This window comes from Grammomys surdaster, unplaced genomic scaffold, assembly GCF_004785775.1.
Source record: "Grammomys surdaster isolate TR1022 unplaced genomic scaffold, NIH_TR_1.0 128, whole genome shotgun sequence".
NCBI classification, from domain to species: Eukaryota; Metazoa; Chordata; class Mammalia; order Rodentia; family Muridae; genus Grammomys; species Grammomys surdaster.
In genome coordinates this window covers 5,809,864-5,818,138 of record NW_021604586.1, presented here as the reverse complement: position 1 = coordinate 5,818,138, position 8,275 = coordinate 5,809,864, and positions in this window count along the sequence as shown.

The window sequence follows — 8,275 nt, the reverse complement described above, 5'->3', positions numbered from 1 at the left end:
TGGCCTCTAAAGCTGTGGGACCCAGGGGGAACCTTCTGGGAATCTCAGCAGGACTTCCTGAAGCAGAGTTTGGGAACTGCCCAGCAGAGGTACCTGAGAACCTTGCCACTCTGAGATGAGCCTGCTCTCTGGCCTGCCTGTGGCATACATACAGTGCCATCCCCTATACATACAGACACATCCCCTGCAGCTGTGTCCATCGGCAAATGACATGGTGGTGGCCCGTACCATCCTTCCCAGTTGGTAAAGGTAGAAATTCAGCTGTCCAAAGCCAGCTCCTTTAGAGCCTCCCAAGCTGGGGAGGCCACATGTCTTTGAGGGTCATAGACAGAAACACTGTCTGCCTTTTATCAGCCCCCACCCCCACCCACCCTGCTCCAGCACCCCCCCTTCCCCATGCAGTGCAGTCGTGCTGCCTGTGTGCCGTGCCTATACAGAACTAAGTCACAGGCCACGGCAGGGCTTCCAAGTGATGATGTCCCTATTCAGTGAGCTTCAGTGCCCTTGAGCTGAGACAGGTACCCTGCAGTCTCCAGAGTGCTGGCAGCCCACTGCCCTCCCGTGCCTGAGGACACCCACACTGAGCTGGTAGTTCTGTATCTAGAGAAGGGAAGAGGGAATCTTCCTGCAGATTTCTCTACCTGTTGACCTCAACATACATGGAAACGGAGGCATCTAGAGTAGACGGGCCAGAGCCAGCGAACATGGCCTTTAGGAAGCCATGCACCTGTCTCCACAGACATCCCAGCACTCTCGGCTTGCTGTGTAGGCCTCTGGTCTTGAAGAAGCTCATGGGAAGGAGGAAGCGTGAGGAGCCAGAGCCACATTTGGTAGCTCTAGGTTGGACAGCTTGCCTGGGTCCCTAAGGGGCCAACCCAGCTGGAGACTGGAGAGCCAGATTCTTTTTCCAGGTATTAAGCAGGTGGTCATGAAATGAGAACGAGTCAGGATTTATTAAGAGCTTTCTTCTGAAGGATTAGGGAAAGGGGATGGGGTCTTGCAGTGCTGAGGGGGACGCCCTGCATCTGATATAAGCATCTCAAGGAAATGTATAAAGGAGAGAATTGGACCAGAAGGACCCTAAAGGTGGGTGACCCACTGAGGGGAGAAGTAGCAGATGGAGCAGACATTCTGTCAGGCCAGCCAGACCCTGACAGGGTTGGTTGCAGGTGGGTGAGGCTGAAGAGGGCACAGAGACAGACTGTTGGGATCTCTACCCAGCATCCTCCACTCCATCAAAGAACATATCCCAAAGATAGTGCCTGGAAAGAAGGTGAATACAGAGAACCACCTTGAGGGGCCCTGGGTAGCTTGCTTTATGGGCAGACTTAAACTGGAGGTTCTAAGAGCCATAGAACTCTCAAGAATAGGTGAGGATTTTCCTTGTATATGGTCAACTCCCCTTCTCTGCCTTTAAGTGGGATAGGGGCAGGTACACTCCCAGACAGACTACAAGACTGGTGATCGGGAGAGCCATTTTAACCAAGCAGAGGGTGGGTAGCCGTCACCTCAGTGGGCCACAGCTAAGCTAAGACTTCGTAAGACAGATGAGCATTTACACACCACGCCAACACTGCACTTGATTGCATCAGGCCCCAGTCTCTTACCTGTGCCCGTTCGCCTGTTGTAGGCTGGCTCTCAGGAAAGAAAGAAAACCAGTTAGATCAGCCAACATTTTGTCTCATTGGTCACCGATGAGACAGAGGGAAGGAGTCAGATGCTGGGGTAGATTCTATACTCCACTGGCTCCCCCTTGGGTCTGACTTCTGGAAGAAGCAGTCTAGAAGATGGTTGTCTACAAATCTCTGATGTCAAGACACTTCCTTGCTCAAAGAAATCCACAGGGTCAAGGTCAGAGGGCGCGAAGTAGCAAATGTTTTCTCCAGCTGAGAGCACTCATTCTAATAAGACACCACGTGTACGAGTGCTTGTGTATGTGTGCGCACACGCGCGCGCGCGCGCACACACACACACACACACCCTGCCCTGCGTGCTCCCACACATTTCAGACCATCAAATCCAGCTGGACAGAAAACCTACAGACCACCAATCTGGCAATCCCGCCGATGCACTCATCGGGCATCAAGATAGCTGAGGAAGAGGAAAGGCAGGGTACTCCCTCTAGACACCATGGCCCACTCCTCCAAACACTTGAGGTAGACTCTTGGCTCCTACAGCTTAGTCAAAGTGTGAGCTAAAAGTTTGTGCAGTTCTTGGGAATGGGGAGGAGACGCCCCAACTCTCCCACCAGAATCTCTGCTGAACTCTGAGGCCTGACCCTGGATCCCACCTAAGGAAGTGCCAGCCCTACAGCAGCTAGATGAACTGGGTGGGTGGCAATGCCACCTGCCTCAGGACAAACACAGCTCCCTCCCAGTGGGGAGGCCCGTTCCCTGTGTTGGATATTGCGCAAGGCAAGAAGCACTCAGCAAGGGGACCCCAAACATTCACACTTAGAATCCTAGATACTTGTATCCTGCAAAATGCACCCCACAACCCAACTCTTGGCTCTTGGCCTTCTCCCCAACATTGTCCCTCAAGCCCTAGTCTTCTATCTGGTCATGAGTTCTTAAGCTTTAAAGTGTTATATCCTGCCACTTATGTACGCACAGCCATGCCAAACACTGCCCTGCTCACTTCCGGGGGCACCAGTTCTTTCCTGTAGCCAAACTATAAATTCCAGAACTCAACTGCCTCGTGAAAATCTTCTCTCATAAAGCATACACCTTGGCACCTGCCTGCCCTAGTAAACGTCTCTTCAGATCTAGTCTCTGCCTGTTTCTTTAGAGATCAAATCCTAACCGAGTCAAAGGGTGATGGAAGCTTCCAGAATCCACTCCTTCCTTGCCATCTTGAGAGCCTCCTTTGGGTTTCTGTAGACATTGTCCCTAGATGGCTATTGCACCTTCTGACAGGGAGAGTCTGAGCCAAGGCCAGGGTGTGGCCCCAACTCCCACTCCACCCCCTACACTTTTGACATGGAACCTGGGCCGTAGGAAGCCACCCTGTTCTCTGCAGAGGTACCAGTTAAGCCTACCAACTTCACAGAAGATCCCTTAATCCTAGAGACTGGGTGGGGCCTCAGGCAAGTCTGGATAAGGACACAGCTTGGCCCAGGACTCACCTCTCTTAGGGTTCTCCATCTTGAAAACATTTGGTCTGGTCTGTTTCATGCAACTGAACGCTCTGAGGCCCTGCCTTGAGCTTTCTGGGCAACCTTGATGTCACTGGCCTCTCCCCCATACCTACCGTTACTGCTGTGGCATTTCCTCCAAGCCCTTTTTGACAAGGGCAGTTGGTCCTTGAAGGCTCCATAAGTCCGAGTGAGCACTGAGTCTGACCTCTGTCACTAAACTGGCTCCTGCTCTATTCCTACACCTGCATCTGTTGCTAGAGATTAGCTCAAACCCATGGGGAAGCAACAGTCAAACAAATCTGGAGTTAGGCAGCTCTCTTCAGTGTCGGTAATTACTGCCAGCGCAGCCAGGGGACAACACGGTGGAGACCCCTCCCTCCACCCATTTGGTTCACAATGAGGGACATCTAAGTTGTCAGGAGAAGGGGTTCCATTAAATCGAATACTGGAAATGAAGATAGACTTGGCTAGGCTGCCCCAGGTACACACTCCCCATCACGGAGGCCTCATGTCCTGTTTCCCAATGGACTCCATGACTGTCCAACACCCTTCCTCAGGATGACTGATATGGAGCCGCTGCATGTGGCCTTGGCTTCCTTTCTCATCGCTACTGTATGTAGATAAACCCTGATTGGACGAGCTAAATCAGCAGGATTGCTACTCAGATGGGGAGAGACGGTCATCTGAGGAGTTCACAGCCTGCAGTCTCCAGGGTCCAGGGACTCAGGATACACAGGCTCACCCTCTGGAAGAAGCAGGAGACAGAAACGTGATTCGGTCTCTTGCCATCCTCAGTGAAACCTGTCCACGATCCGGAGCTTCCTGTATGTTGGAAGACGACTCAACCGTAAATCCAGAGGACACAACGTGATCTAATACTGATTAGAGAGCAAGTATTGAGATGGGAAATCAACACCTCGAATATTCTAGAAATGACCGGCTGCTTTGTGCTCTCCTTGGGGTCAGCTTGTATGTGTGTGGGTTATCTGCAGAGCTGTGAGATCAGTGTGACCTGCCCTCTGGACCACAAACTGTGTTGTGAAAGGACAGCCTGCTGTTTTTGTGGAGATGGGGTTTGAGTGTGGGAGCATGTTTTCCTGAATGTCTGGAGTATCTGAGCCAAAATTAGGACTTGCCGGAAGGGAACTTGTATCCCAGGGTGTAGGCAGGAAGATTCCATGTCTCTTTGATTTTTTTTTTCTTTTTTTCTTTGGAGACAGAGCCTCACTAAATTGCCCAGAGTGGGCTTGAAATCTGTTGCCCAGGCAGGCTTTGAATTTATAACCTGCCTCTCCTGTGAGTAACTGCCATGACAGGCCTGAACCAGCAGACCAGGCTCCCTTGAATTTGAATCACGCTGCTATTTCACTTGTGCCCTAAAACAATGAGTTTTAAAGGGACTTCAAAGAAGTCTGCTTGCTCCATGGGGGCCTTGGAGCAGTACTTGGGTAAAAGACGCCTGCACTGTGTGTGTGGGTCATGCATGGCACTGTGTAGCTTGTGTGTGTGTGTACGTGTGTGTTTGTGCATGCATGCGTGCCTGCCTGCCTGCCTCCTTTGTCCAAGTTCACTGTGCTTTCCCCATTTGTCTCGTGCAGTGTCTGATTTGACCTTGGATCATTAGAAGAGGCACAGTGGACTGTCCCACCACCCCAGGAGCATGGGCCTTGACCTTCACATCCTGGACTAGCAGGAAGCTGGGGCAGAGAGAACATCAGATGCCTGCTCCACCTCACTGTTCTGCTTTCTCGGAGATGGGACCTCCAGCACAAGCCCCAAGAGCAAGTAGATGCTTCAGAGACCCAGCAAGCCCAAATTCTAATAAACTGAACCCAGATCCACTGATCCGAGCCTCTTCAGTCATGATGGGGGCTCTCGTGAGAAGCAGTGGAAAGACTTGGCCAGGAGCAGATGTTAGAGGCCCATCCCTGCTCCATACCCACAGGCTCCAGCTGCCCCCTACTGTCCCCACAGTGGTAGAGCCAGAGCCATGGTGGGTGACAAGCTTCTGTGAACTCTGCTCTGTAGACTCGAACTCACAAAGATCTGAGTCTGTGAACAAGACAGGGATCAAGGTGAGGGGTGGACATAGCCTTAGGCTTCCTGAGTCAGAACCAGAGATGGACCCACAGGCCAGGCCTTCAGTTTTTACAGACAGAGAAACTGAAGCCCAGAGGAAGGCTGAGGGAGAAATTATGTGACTGAAAAGTGGGGCATGTGCCGGTTAGAGTTTGTCATAGTTGTCAAAGAGTGTGGTCCTGTGGTTTTAATGAATTGTGATTTGGCAGGTGAAAATGGTGGCGGGGTCTCATTCTAGCCCAGGCTAGCCTAAAATTCATACTTTATAGCTGAAGCTTCAAATTCCCAGAGCTCTTCCTACCTAGCCTCTCATTGCTGGACTCAGGCCTGAGCCACCACACCCAGCCTTGAATCACTTGGAATTCTGAGTAGGTATATCTGCAGTGGCACAAACTATAGAAGGCTCCAGGTGGCCACTAGGGTTTCCCAGAAGGCCCCTGGGGCTGCATGATCTGAAGCCCGCCTAGGATCATGCGGTGAGCTTCAGCTCTGGGTGTTGGGCAAGCTCCATTTAGGAGAGGACAGACATCACTGAGAAAAGGAGTCAGCCAAGAAGGTCATGGAGCTGAGACCTCAAGCCCTACAGCGAGCTGAGGGAAGGGCTGGCTGCACTTACCACTCGCCAAAGAAACATAGAAAGATAACATGGCTCACAAGACAGTGGGGACTGGGGCCTGTGGTTCTCAGGATGTGGGTGTCAGGCTTTCCAGGACTGTGGAGGTGAGTGAGGGAAGGCAGGAGTTTGGTTCTCTGGACCCAGAACAACCCAGCAGGTCCAGGCGGTCAGAACAAGGAGGGTGGGAGCCAAGAGTGCCTGAGGTCCCTGCAATGGGAGCCAGAGAGAGCTGCTGGTTGTCACCTTCAAAGAGAAGAAATGTCTTTGTGGACAAGGTTGTTCTGGGCCTCATGCAGTCACCATTTCTTTCCAGGACTTGGGTTAATTCACCAAGTTCTGAGACTTAGTGTAACATCTATTGCTGTAGTGATTACGATCTGGTCTCTGGGTGTTCTGAACCTTTGCATAACCCACTATCCAACCCATGTTGAGCCCCAGCAGGGACACACAAACACACACACACATGCACGCACGCACCCCTCATACTCCATAGTCTACTTTAGGCAATTAGAGCATTCCGAGCTCTGACATACATACCTCAGGGCCTTTGCACAGGCATGCCTCCCTGAGCTTCCTCCATTCTCTTTGCAGTGACTCCTCCCCTCCCTGGCTGCAGAGCCCAGGGGTACAGCTTTCCACCTCCTTAGTTCACTGAAACACTTTGAGAGTCGCCCGCCCACATTGCCCACCTCTGGGCATCTGTCAGAACATGTCGAAGGGACTCCTGGAGGCTGGTGAAAACTGTCCCAGATGATCCCAGCCATGAAGGGCAAGTGAGTTACTCTGCCCCTGCAAACCTCTCTAGTAAGTGGGTATAGCCGGATGACTGACTGTGTGAGGTGGGGGAGGGGCAAGGGACTCCTCCTGTTTCTGTTCCCTTCTCCCCTGCACACCCCATCTGTCCTTGACTGCTGAGGCCGCCACATATCCTCAGGATCCCAGATGCTTCCTGAACCCCCTTGCTGCCTTCTCTGCTCAACTCCTTTTTTGATGAGCAGTTCCACCATAAACCTTCACTTCCTCCATCTTATGGAGCTCCTCAGTGTGCCTGGCCATTCCCATAACTTCTGGAGAAGGAAGGGTCTGCTCCCTCCCTCCCACCCTACATTTTCCTCCTCTTTCCACACTGGCTAGTCGCCTTTGTTCCACAATACATTCTGAGAGCCTCAGGAGACCACCCTGTGCCAATGGTGACAAGTTTATTCTGAGAGGACACGTGGGCTATGGGCTGGCATGAGGGCTGTCAGTGAGGGTGTGGTATGAAGACCATGATCATCTTAGGAGAAACAAACGGAACCCTCACATGGGGCGGGCTCAGTCTAGGTCTCTACATGTCAGCAGCATCCAATACTTGTCTCCTGGATGTTGCCCGTGCATCCCAATAGCTCAGTCTGCTGCTGGCTGAGCGAGGATGCTCTGACTGTAGCTAGAGGATGAGGGGTCCCCAGGTGCAGATACATGGAGACCAGCCCATCAGGAGAGCCCGTGATTCCACAGTCCGTTCTCAGTACATCCGAAGACAGCAGCACAACACCTAGGCTATAACAAGAGGACGTTCTTGGGGTCTGAAGCCCAGGCAATCACAGCCACGTGTCACAGGTGACACAGAGGGCCACTACACTGAGATGACAGTGTCTTAGTCAGGGTTTCTGTTCCTGCACAAAACATCATGACCAAGAAACAAGTTGGGGAGGAAAAAGGTTTATTCAGCTTACACTTCCACATTGCTGTTCATCACCAAAGGAAGTCAGGACTGGAACTCAAAGCAGGTCAGGAATCAGGAGCTGATGCAGAGGCCATGGAGGGATGTTACTTACTGGCTTGCTCAGCTTGCTTTCTTATAGAACCCGGGACAACCAGCCCAGGGATGGCACCACCAACAAGGGGCCCTCCCGCCTTGATCACTAATTGAGAAAATGCCTTAAAGCTGGATCTCATGGAGGCATTTCCTCAAGGGAGGCTCCTTTCTCTGTGATAACTCCAGCTTGTGTCAAGTTGACTGAAAGCCAGCCAGTACAGATGGGAATGGTAGAAAGACAGTGTGGTGTAGCAGCAAGAGGCATCTTACAAACTGAGCAGTGCTGGAGGAAGCCTCTGGGGGACTGGGGAGAAGTCTTGGTAAAGAGTTTACTGTGCAGGCTTGAGGACCTGAGTGTAGCCCCAGAACAGAGAGAAGAAGCCAGGCTCAGTAATCCCTGCAAGAGAAAACCAGGAGGCAGAGACAGGCAGGTGGATCCCTGCGACTTTCTGTGTCAGTCCGAAGGCAGACTGCAGGTTCTCTCCGCCATGTAGGTTCTGTGATCAAACTCGGGTCAGCAGGCTTGATGGCTAGCACCAATAGCCTTTTTTCTTTTCTCTTCTTTTCTCTTCTTTTCTTTTCTCTTTCTTTCTTTCTTTCTTTCTTTCTTTCTTTCTTTCTTTCTTTCTTCTTTCTTTTTTTTTTT